Below are 13,396 nucleotides of genomic sequence, written 5' to 3' on the forward strand. Positions count from 1 at the left end.
CGTTCCCTGTCCCCTATATAGTTCACTGTCTGAATCATTCCCTTTCCCCTATATAGTGCACTGTCTGAATCGATCCATATCTCCTATATAGTGCACTGTCTGAATCGTTCCCTGTCCTCTATATAGTGCACTGTCTGAATCGTTCCCTGTCCCCTATATAGTGCACTGTCTGAATTGTTCCCTGTCCCCTATATAGTTCACTGTCTGAATCGTTCCCTATCCCCTATATAGTGCACTGTCTGAATCGTTCCCTGTCCCCTATATAGTGCACTGTCTGAATTGTTCCCTGTCCCCTATATAGTTCACTGTCTGAATCGTTCCCTATCCCCTATATAGTGCACTGTCTGAATCGTTCCCTATCCCCTATATAGTGCACAGTCTGAATCGTTCCCTATCCCCTATATAGTGCACTGTCTGAATCGTTCCCTGTCCCCTATATAGTGCACTGTCTGAATCGTTCCCTGTCCTCTATATAGTGCACTGTCTGAATCGTTCCCTATCCCCTATATAGTGCACAGTCTGAATCGTTCCCTATCCCCTATATAGTGCACTGTCTGAATCGTTCCCTGTCCTCTATATAGTGCACTGTCTGAATCGTTCCCTGTCCCCTATATAGTGCACTGTCTGAATTGTTCCCTGTCCCCTATATAGTTCACTGTCTGAATCGTTCCCTATCCCCTATATAGTGCACTGTCTGAATCGTTCCCTGTCCCCTATATAGTGCACTGTCTGAATTGTTCCCTGTCCCCTATATAGTTCACTGTCTGAATCGTTCCCTATCCCCTATATAGTGCACTGTCTGAATCGTTCCCTATCCCCTATATAGTGCACAGTCTGAATCGTTCCCTATCCCCTATATAGTGCACTGTCTGAATCGTTCCCTGTCCCCTATATAGTGCACTGTCTGAATTGTTCCCTGTCCCCTATATAGTTCACTGTCTGAATCATTCCCTATCCCCTATATAGTGCACTGTCTGAATCGTTCCCTGTCCCCTATATAGTGCACTGTCTGAATCGTTCCCTGTCCCCTACCCTGTCCCCTATATAGTGCACTGTCTGAATCGTTCCCTGTCCCCTATATAGTGCACTGTCTGAATCGTTCCCTGTCCCCTATATAGTTCACTGTCTTAATCGTTCCCTATCCCCTTTATAGTGCACTGTCTGAATCGTTCCCTATCCCCTTTATAGTGCACTGTCTGAATCATTCCCTATCCCCTATATATTTATAATAATACTCTAATACTCATTTCAAATGCAAAGATGTCAGCCAATCACAGCAGTGGGCGTTTTCACTGCAGTCTCACAGCAGTTTTATATAGCAGTTATTATATACAGTTTTATATTTTATATATCTATTTTAATTTCTTGTAACTGTTATTTGCACTGTCCATGGAGCGGACCTGTTTACATTTCACTGCCAGTTGTATATTGTGTATATAACTGTGTATGTGACAAATAAAACTCTTGAATCTTGAATCTTGAATCTTGAATCTTGAATCAGACACGCCCCTTCAAACAGAGCATTCAAGCCAGAGGGCAAATATCAGGATAGAAAAAATGCCTTTTATTTCTAAATTATGACATTTTGTGATGTAAAAATCATACTAACAATATAAGTACACCTCAGGAAACGTGATAAAATAATTTTAAAAAATCCACGCCATGGGACCTTTAAATCCATGCTCTCCATTATCTCATGTACAGCCACAATATGTAATGTTTCGCCGCTAGAGGTTGCTTATTCAAGACAAAAGCGTAGCTTGATGACGCCTTTATTTCGTGGGGCTTTTATTCTGCCACAGTCGCTGCTTCCGCTTCTTCCGCTCATGTGGGGTAATGCAGCACTGTTTATCATATTAGACACATTATTTGAGTGTGTTGAGAGTTATGTTATAATGTTAACTCTGTGCGTTCACTCGGCGGCTGCTATGCGACACTTGTTCACACTGTAAGCTAGATCAATATTAGACACGGAAAAACATGAAAACCAGATTTGATCAATAAGACTAAGGCTGTGTTCGAAATCGCCCCCTATACCCTTAAATAGGGCACTATTTGAGTGAACATCCATTTGTAGTGGTGTCCGAAACAATAGTGGACGTTTTTGAGTGCACTCATTCAATCCCACAATGCACCGCAATAACGAGTGTACATTAGATGTACGCGCTGGAGAATATGCTTGTTCGATGCCCGATCGGCCTATGACAGCAAAGTCCCGCGAGAGCATTTCGAGAGCAAACGAGAAACAACTCCTTATGCTTTTGAAACGTTCTCTCACTCAACCAGACGGTGTATTCTCAACGCACTGTGAGAGCCGCGCCCTGAATGAATGAACTTACCGCCGTCCGATTCGCCCTATGTACCCTCATTCTCCATTACTCCACTACTCCAAAAACCAGCCAACAAGCTTCAAATTAACCCTATAACTCTTTACTTGTGTGGCACTGAACTTACTTGGAAAGGGGAATAATAAAGTAACTAATAAGCATTTAATTAAAAAAATAACAATAATATTTGTATATACCGTAGTAGGCCTATATATTTCATACTTTATAGTAGGCTACTATTTATATTATGGGCGTCAGAAGCAAAAAAATGTCGGTGGGTCCTTTAACAGAAACATTTTACTGGAGTAGATGCAATTTACAAAAAATATATTTAAAGGGGCTATATGCAACTTTTTCCCCAAAATAAACGTAACAATAGCCTTTTTATTTGACCATTTATGACTCAAACATCTCCTGATGAGCATACTGACACCTTGTCCGCTCACAGTGGGTGCACCTATAATTCTGTATCCTATTTTTCCTATTTTCTGGCGGGTCGGTTTTTCCCGCGCTGTCTGCGGATGTGACGTCACCACCGCTGCGAGAGCGAGCAGAAAATGAGAGCAGTTCTGTTTTTTGGCCACAGGTGTCAGTCGCGAGTTTAAATTTCAGAAAAACGCATATAGCCCCTTTAAATATATCGGCTTGTTTAAACGTCTGGTTGAGGAAGAGACACCTACGGAATACAAAATTTTCATCAGCAGTAATAGTGTAGGGGTAAGACGCATGGCATTAAGATTTGACGTAAATTTATCAGAGGTTCGAATCCGCCTTTTGCCAAACTCGCACTGATCCTTTTTTCCATCACATATCAGATCGGAAAGGCATTTAATTTCAATGAATATGAAGAAAATATTAGAAAAGTGAAAATAAAGCTACTAACGCGTTTAATCAGTGTTTATCAGGGTATGTAAACAGACGTGCTCAATTAGAGACGATATAAGTGAGTGGGTCCAATATCATTGGTCTTAAAAAGTGTGTGAGTCGATGTCATCTCCTGGCGAAACGCGGGAATTCATTCAATGCACGGCACGACGCTCACAGTGCATTATGGGTATTCTCTAGCCGTCGAGCATACATCGGTTGCAAACTCGTTATTGTGGTGCATTGTGGGATTGAATGAGTGCACTTAATAACGTCCACTATGGTTTCGGACACCACTAAATGGCTGTTCCCTCAAATAGTGCCCACAGCTGAATCAATCATCCACCCATCTTCCGCACCACACTGGTCCAGCCCAATATCATGCACACAGGTATAAATGATCATTTTTAAGATGATTATTATATTGTTTGATTAAGGTCACATGCTAGTTTCCGTAGCAGAGTTCAGGATAAATATTTTCATTATTACTGGAGCTGCCAAACAGCAAGCACAAACTGCAAGAACGGCAGCCTTTCCGGCGCACTTAAGGCCTGTTCACACCGGGACGATTTTCGCGCGCATTTATCGCCGACGTTTAACGCCTCGGGACTAAACAATGGGCGCCAATGTGAGTGTTCACACCGACGCGTAAAACGGCAGGCGTAAAAGCGGCATTTAAAAAAAAACGCCTCGGGTTCGTTTTTTTATTTTGACGCGGCGCGTTAAAAACTGGCCGACCAATGAGATCAGCGCTTTTGTTCACGTGCCTGGAGCTGCTGAAGTGACAGTAAAACACGACTTGGTGGCGCTCAAGCACAAAACGGTCTTGCCGAGCACACATTGATACGACGAAGAAGTAGTAAGTAGACAAAGAAGAAGATGGGCTGCTAATGCTGCTTGCCAGTTAGCAAAAAGTGTGTGAATGCTTTTGCCATAGTCATAATATATCTGTGGTTTTGGCAAGCACGTAAATACTGTCTCTCCTCTTCTTCTGTGTGACAAGCGAGTGTCAGAGGCTTAAAGTGCCGCAGCACCATCTTGTGTACCGGGAGCGCATCTACTGAATGTGCACGTTCACTCGGCGCATCGCCAGTGGAAATCGCTTGGGTGTGAACACTCAAGACGCGCCGAAAAACGTCACGAAAAACGCTGGCGATAAGCGCGTGCGATATTCGTCCCGGTGTGTATAGGCCTTTAGTGTCCGACATCACTCACTCGTTTTCGAAGTGGACTATATCAGTGGACTAATGTAGGGAATAGTGAATGAGGGTATAGGGGGCGATTTCGAACACAGCCTAACTGTGTTGAGCTGTAGAACAATGATTAGTTTTCTGTTTATGAATGCATCCGAACAGTTGCTCACCTGTCTAATAAAACACGTCATATATTAAAGTGTCTTTGGTGTTTCCATGGTTTCTACAAAATAAAACCGAGGTTAACGCTGGTATGATGTCATTGACAGGCGATGCACGGACACAGTCTGTGTCCTGGGCTGAATCCGAAATCGCCCCCTAAACACTCATTCACTATTCCCTACGTTAGTCCACTAATACAGTTCACTTGAAGGAGTGAATGAAACGAGTGTGTGAAGTCGGACAACCATTGTTTGTACATCGGCTGTACACTCGCTATCGCGGTGCATTGTGGGATTGAATGAGTGCACTCAACAACTTCCTCTATGGTTTCGGACACCACTAATGGCTGTCCCCTAAAATAATGCCCTTTTTTGAGGGTATAGGGGGCGATTTTGGATTCAGCCCTGGTTAAAATAGCTAATTTCTTTATTCATTCTTGGAAACATTTGGGATAAATATATTTATAATTTGGATATTTCAATTTTATTTGTGCCTTTAAGGTCAGTTTTAAACCATGTAGTCCTCTAAAAACAAACACTTTAGCACCATCAGCAGCATAAACTTCTGATCAGAGGTCGCGTTAACCGTCATTTATTTTAGCAGTTACGGGAAATCTGAAAATTGTCCGTCATTTTGACAGATTACACTGAGGGAATGTACCTTGTAACTGTAATTCTCACCCCGTCCACTTGGTGGCGAGTGCGCTCTTGCTGACTATCAAGTTAATGGTCAACGAATGGCCTTTCTGAGGGACATTGTTTACAAGCTGTTTTATATACGTCTTTTTGCGGTAGAAAAGCAGATTTTCTGTGGTTGAGAGACATTTTACGGATTTCGGTAAGTTGGAGTGTATCTTTCAACATATTTTCTGATGTTCATTCATGTTTTGTTCTGTAGTAAAGATCGTGTTCCTCGCTTTGCTTGAATTGAGGCGCTACAGTCATCTCTCGTGCCAAAACGACAACATTTGTTTGAATTTTGTGATACAATGGACAGAATTTGAAAGCTGAGACTTTGTTTCATATCAAATGTAACAAAGCACAAAGCTTATTGCGATTTATTGGACAAACATTCACGATGAAGCCTGAAAAGTGACCCACGGTCCCTGTTCAACTTACTCGTCATAAATAAATAGTCTATGGTCATGTAAGTTTGTGAATAAAAATGAGAATGTAAACAAGTCTATTAAATGGCTAATTATCATTAAAATATGAAAATTAAGAACAATGAAAGTATCTAAAGTAATTTCAGGATGTTTCGTATCATTATACATGATCAGAATGACAAAGGGTTCTAAAAATATGGCTTCTTACAAAAAAAGTGTTCCTGTGGCTCAATTTACCCTTAGGGTAAAGTTAGGGGTAAGTTGATTCGAGTCAGTAGGGAAGTTGCACCATCTTGGTGAGATTGTAAAGATAATTTACCTCTTTTAAAAACACCTTCAATAATCACATTTCCTTTTACAAATGCTCATATTTATTTACTTGAAGCTAACAAACAACATAAAAACAACCAAAAGTTGACATTTCACTATCTTTAAGTGTTTGCATTTCTGAAACAATATGTTGAACACCAAAGTTGTAACCTTGCCAAAAACAGACTAAACAGAATTTGTTAAAATAAAATAAAAATGTACAACGAAGTTCGTTGTTATGTACATTGTTCCTATCAAATAAATTTGTTTTTAAGAAAATGATCAACTAAACCAGTTGTGTAACATTACATTGAAATTATACCAGTTTATACTTCAGAGATTTAACTTAACTAGTGGCTTATGGTGGGGTAAGTTAAATGGTGGCTTAATTTACCCCACAACATTTGGCTCACTTTGCCACATCACTTTTGGACAAAATTAGCTTGCTCACCGATTCAGGCTAATATTTAACTAAAGGATCTGCATACATTGCTAAATCACCAATATAGATCATAAATATTTTAGACAGCCATTACATCTGTTAAAATTTTAAATGTTTTTTAAAGTAAATGTTAAAACTTCCACTCCTCCCATGTGTTTCTCATTTTCAAAGTCTGGCAGAAATGATGGGTGTCTCCTAAATATATGGTCACAAGACTAAAAAAGTGTACAGTTGCCAAGATAAAGGGGGTGGGTCAACTTACCCACTGGCTCATCTTACCCCATTCTCCCCTAATAATAGATTATGACGGACTTTTTACGACCCTGTGGACAATGCGGAAGTCTAACTCGACCTCTGCTTCTGATGGTACATTTTGAATTGGGATTGAGAACAGTTGTTAGACATTGTGTGAGTTGCAACAGCTTTTCTTCAGTTGATGGTTTGATTTTTTTAAATCGTTTTTTTTTTTTGGCCTTTATTTAGATAGGAGGAGGACAGACAGGAAATCACCGGAGAGGAGAGAGGGGGAATTAGACTGGGAAAGGAAGCACAACTCATACGTCGGAGCACTTGCCCACACAGGGTATGACTCCAACAGAGCCATAATCACTATAGCGCAAATCACTTCAGACTCTCATTTTCTCAATTCGATTTAAAATAAGTAATGTTGCAGGCACTTCTGAAGACAGTGACAGCCAAACATAAACTTGTCAGCGCTTGCCTCATTAAATATTCATATGCTTTGAACAGTTGCAAGAATATTCAGATGCAAGTTTCAGCACCTGAGGGTTGAAAAACATCCAGAATTTCAGTGGGATGGGGAAAAAAAACCCAGATATAATTGCCAGGCTCCTTCCGTCGGGTGCAGAATGCACACACACACACACACACACACCAATTGATTAAGATTTTTAGCAGCACATCTCACATTTTGACCTTTGGGAACAATAATGTGCCCCGCTGCTGTATGAACGAGAACTTCCTCGGCCCATTAGTGGTTTAAACACGTAATGATGCAGTAAGCAAAGTAAATGTATGAAGCGTGATTTTTTTCCTAAATGCTATTGGCTGATTAAATTTAGAGCTGTTTAAGACAGAAAAGGCCATCTGACGTCCCCCTCTGAGCTCAGCTGTCTCTTCTACTGAATGAACAAGCTGGTGCATTTAACGAGCCTCATTAACCAATCAGAGCGGAGCGGGGTGGGGGGAAGACAAAGAGGAGCAATTACCACAACGACTATGATTCACACACTCCATCCTAACAGCCCAGAATAGACAGCGCAGAATGCTCAAATGCACAGGAATTAGTCACTCGGGCTATTTAGATGTACAGCACGGCCAGTGTGTGTGTGTGTGTGTGTGTGTGTGTGTTGGGGAGACAGTGAGAACCAGAAGGAAGTGAGAGTTCCAGTGTGTCCACTTTAAAACAGCCGCTTTATTTGGAGTCCTGGTGCGGCACTAGGGTTTCGTCTGCCAGGATTGTTTTCAATGGTTGCCGTATCGCTGACACTAATGAGATGCTGATTTCAGAGCGGTTTCCTGCTGCTGTTGCGCTTGGGAAATGAATAGCAGAGATCACAGTACTAGCGTAATGCACTGCATACTTACTATTTATTAAATGAGCATCAAACAGAAGGCAGGCAGTAGTATGCAACATTTTTGTTATTTAGCATTTTTAAGGATCTTAAAGGGGTGGTTCCGTGGTTTTTTTCTAGGCTTGGTTGTGTTTATGGGGCGCAGTATAACATGTCTTAATACTAGGGATGGGCATTTTTGTCAATTTCTCATTTCGATCATCGATAGGTCTCAAAAACGAGTACTCGAGTACTCGGGGGCGGGGCATGTGCAGGGGGCGGGGCATGTCCGTCATTGAGATAATGAAAACTGTTATGAAAATGGTTGTGGACAAATACAAACGTGACATGAAAACAAGTATATGAAAACATTAACATATAAAACAAAAAATAACTGCTAGATTATGATGCATAAATGTCTTTGAAAAAAAAACATCTTTATAAAATGACTGTCTCAAATAACCAAGTCAGTAATATCGAGCATTGCCTTTGAGCTGAAACTGTGAAATAACACCACCCTGCAGAGCTTGCTAGCTGGTTAATAAACTCAACCAAACCATATATCAATATTAATATGAAGATTATTATGAACCTATTACGACATAAATCAACACAAAAGGACGTGAATGCGCACGTGAACTTCAGCGTGCTAGATTTTACAGGCGAAGGGTTTGAAATGGAACATTTTGAATGCGCTCTTCCTTTAACAACGCTGATACACGGACAACGAAAGCACACAGAAACAACATTTTATTAAAATGTTGTTCTCATTATAATGCTATGACAGATTGACTCTGCACATCATGCACTTCATTGTATTATTCATGATCGAAGCGTTTACAGACATCACTGCGCGTTTTGAAACTCATAACGAAAAACAACTTTAAATAAACTAGGTCTAGCCTACTGTTAAAAAATACGAGAACAGTATAGCAGTGCTGCATTACTAATATCAATGATTCTGAGAAAGAAATAGCCTATCTAAAAAGAATATGACTCTAAACCATCATGTCGAGCATTAATGCGTTTGAGCTGAAACTGAAGAGAATGAACAGCCGCTATAACGGCAGCGCTTTTCTAGCTTATTAAGCTCAACCAAACGCTTCTTATATTAGATTAATCAGATATAGACAACATAAAAGTAATCTTACAACGTGCATCTGCAGAAAAGGACGCGAATGCGCACATGAACTTCACGCGCTAGTCTGAGTGTTCTCGCTAGTTTCTCTGTGGATCAGCTGATACACGGGGAACTAAGCACAGATCATTTACAGCATTCTATTTCCATTGTGTTCTCATTATAATGCTATAGGCTATGACAGATTGGCGCTGCACATCTTGCACTAACCATTCAATGATCACAGTGATTCCAGACATCACTGCAGTGCACGCCTCAGTTTCACTTTATTTCGCCGCGGTCAGGAGATGTGCTGTATACGCTAACCAATCAGACCTCAGCTACCGCGCAAAACGAAGCAATAACCAATAAAAAAAGAGACAAATATATTTTTTTCAGGGCGATCATCGTTCTCATGATCGATGATCGCTGTCATGTTCGAGTACTCGATTACTCGACCACTGTTGCACATCCCTACTTAATACTTCTTTTTTTTTTTTAGAAAAAAACACTGTATTTTTCTTATATTTGACCTTTATTCCACATCGCTGTCTCCACTGTCCTTTGAACAGCTCGTTTGCTTCCTGCTTCTGTGAAGCCCATCCCTCCGAAAAAACGCAATGGTCTTAGATTGGTTAGATGGCCAAATGTAGTTTGTAATTCTGCAACAGCTCTCTCTCTTTCGTAATGACTGCTACTTTGTTGCGTGTTCGCGGGGGCAGTGTTTATGTTAATAGCAAGGGTTTATGATGTCACCAACCCGGGAAGAAGCTTGTTGTAGTCCAAACCAGACGTTTTTGTAGGCAATAAACTGCCATAACTTTAAAAGACAATATCTCCGTTTGCATTGAACTTTCAGCGCTGTAACTTTGCAGATACTGTTTATGCTCAAGCAGCAATATTACACACTAAATAAAGTAAAAAAAGTGAAATCGCATGCAACCACCCCTTTAACTTTTGGCGGTCGGATCAAATAATGAGGTGAAAGAGACGTCACCTTTGGTTCAATCGTCACTCTGGACATGATGATTGCATTGTGGGATGCATTGGGGTGGGATTGCATCATGATCTATTATTATTGTATCATAAAAGTATGTTCTATGTTTGGCAACAGTTCTTCTAACTCTAATTGATGGAGTGTGTAGCTTTTCATTTCTTAAACAATCATGTAGGAAGACACATCATGGCCATATTCCAGCACGACAATGTCAAGATTCATCAGACTAGGGTTGGGCGATGTCTCCTAAATTGGCAGTTGACGATGTTTACAGTAAAACATTGTGATGGTCGACGATAACGTCGTTTGGGCTTTCACTATATCGCTTTTATTATATCTCTTTAAATAAATACTATTTTCTACTTAAAACTATCATTTCGTTATTTTTACTAACCCAAATAATGACTCGTCCGCTAGGCTGCATGTGAGGGGAAAAATATCTTCCTTCCACTTAAGAGTTGAGCTCTTTTTATTTTAATATATCTCTTTACATAAATACTATTTTCTACTTTAAATTTTTTTTTCCGTTATTTTACTAACCAAGTGTTTTGTATGTGAATGCTGTTCAACGTGAATATTACCAGTGAAGTACAGAGCTTTGTTTAGCCTAGAAAGGGGTCAGATAGCACTTTTTTTTTTATTCTGTTTTGCGATCTGGTCACTCGATTTTCCGTGAATTTTAACACTAGTCCATTTTATCCCAATGGACTTTTCCCAAATCTTCACTCACGTCGCACCCATGCTCGCAGGGGATTATAAACGTTTCTTCCTTTCGTTTGCTTATAATTAAGTCTATTATAACTATTCACATCCTTTACTGTGGTAAAGTATAAAAAACACTGTGGGACGAATACCTTTTTACTTCAAATTTTATTTAACACAGTTTGTTCTTGTTATTAAACTTGGTAAGGCGCGTCAAGTTTATTTGAATAGCGCATTTCACACACACACACCGGTGATTTTAGTTTCGTTTTTCTGGCAGTGAATAATCAAACATTACCTAAATGTCTTGACCCTGTGGAAGATAAAATCCGCTCTTCAGACCTTTTACAAGTGTTGCTTCGCAACATCAGGAGAAAACATGAAGACGAAGATATTCGAGAAGGTGTCTATCCAGCTCGTGTCCCACATTCCTCTCAAAGCGCAGAGCAGTATATGACGCATCTTTGCGGGGAAATAGTATGAATCAAATATTTTTCTAACTGATATTTAATTTTCTTATATTCTTTAGGTTACCATTATTTACTGAAAATAGTTTAGATGTTTTATAGGCTGTAGTGTGTTGTTTCACTGACGGAAGTGCTAAAATAAACACGTATTTAAAATAGCATATATGCATTAGTTATATTCTCAATATAATTTACAGAGCAATCCCTGCTAAGTTTTTAGTTTAACTAATACTATAGAAGAGGATTAGTGTGTGTCGCACTCACAACAGACTAGCAACGGGGCGTGGCATCCCGATGGTGGCGCTCCATCGTGATATCGGCGATATCATCCATCGGCACAACCCTAGCTCAGACTGTGAAAGAATGGTTGTGAGGGAGCATGAAGAACCATTTTCACCTCTGAGGCCAGACCTTAAACTCACTGAAAGTCTTTGGGATGTGCTGGAGGAGACTTTACAGAGTGCTGGACTCTTGCATTGACAATACAAGATCTTGAACAATGCACCTCTTGATGGAAATAAATGCTGTGATGTTATTTCTATGAGGTGGATACATTTTTGGTCGAGATCTTGTATCATCGGGCACTCTACTCCAGCACATCCCAAAGACTTTCAATGAATTTAAGGTCTTTCATGACTATGGGCCAGATTTACGAAACAGGGAAAATTAGTGCAAGAAAAAAAAAAAAACGTAATGGGAGAAGTGTTCCAATCGTGATGCCACGTTCCTAATGCAGTCCCTTGCAAAGCATGCTGGGAACTACAGATCCATTGCCCAGTTTGTTCGTTTCACTCAGCAATGTTAAGTTGAACGAACAAGCACTTATTAAGTAAAGCTGACAATACTCATTTTAGACACGTCATCGATATCAATAAAAAAATGCATTCGATAAACCGTTTTTTTTTCTTCGTCGGAAGAAACCCGAGGTTGCGAAGCAAGTTTGGTTGCATGAACAAAGGCACTCGCTCTCTGGTAACCAAGCAACGTAGGGAGGAACAGGATAACTCCACAAACTTGTTTTACCCGCCTTGTTTATACAGTACTTTCGTATTTTGCGTGCCTCGTTCGTTTGGGGACGTGTTTATACTCGACGCGCTCGCCGTTGTGCTATTCTTGACTTTAGCTGAATCCGAATCGCCCCCTAAACCCTCAATCACTGTTCCCTACTTGAATCCACTAATACAGTTCACTTGAAGGAGTGAATGAAAACAAGTGAGCGCTGTGTGTACATCGGCTGTACACTCGTTATTGCGGTGCAAAGTGGAATAGAATGAGTGCACTCAATAACGTCTACTATAATCTTGGACACCACTACAAATGGTTGTCCCCTCAAATAGCGCCCTATTTAAGGGTAGAGGGGACGATTTCGGATTCAGCCTTTGAAACTACATGGAGAGGTAATGTTACTCTGCATCAGTGCCTTATGACGAAGCATCTAAACGGTAACCGTTACAAAGAAATAACGGAGGCACTGCACCTTAATGTTAAGAGATACATTTTATACTTGTGTTAATATTTTCATTATTTGAGTGTTTTCCATGGTTGTGTTGCCATTTCTGCCTTTATAAGGGGATTATAATCAGAGGAAGGTTACGTTTAAAATAAAAATGTTTAAATGTAAACTAATTTTCTCCTGGTCGTTATTTTAAATAGGTCATAAAAATATAAATAATTATCGATATCAACTGATATGAAACACTTATATCGTCATACAGTTTTCAGCCATATCGCCCAGCCCTAGCCAAAATAAAATGTGTCTTTCAAGCTTTCGCCAGATTCCCAAACATAATTGGAGCAATAAACTGCCCCCACATCACCAGAAAAGCACCATCAACCAACAAATTCAATGATGTAAATAGAAAAGGGTTTCATTCTGTTAACATGCAAATCATTTGGGATGCAAATGTGTTGTTGTTAAACGTCGTTGCACAACTCATTCTGTGTTTGTGAAGTTCCTCTTCTTTGCCATTATTGCTGTGAGGAAAAAACACAATCACGTGATTTTTAAAGGGAAGTGTTGTCACCATATATGGTTCATTGGAGGCGTTTCCGAATGCTAACTTTGAACGAGCATGGCACTTACACACATGCGGGATTTATCAACAATTATTGCTTACTCATTTGTGTAAGAACTGTG

Source organism: Gobio gobio (assembly GCF_949357685.1).
Source record: "Gobio gobio genome assembly, chromosome: 8".
NCBI classification, from domain to species: domain Eukaryota; kingdom Metazoa; phylum Chordata; class Actinopteri; order Cypriniformes; family Gobionidae; genus Gobio; species Gobio gobio.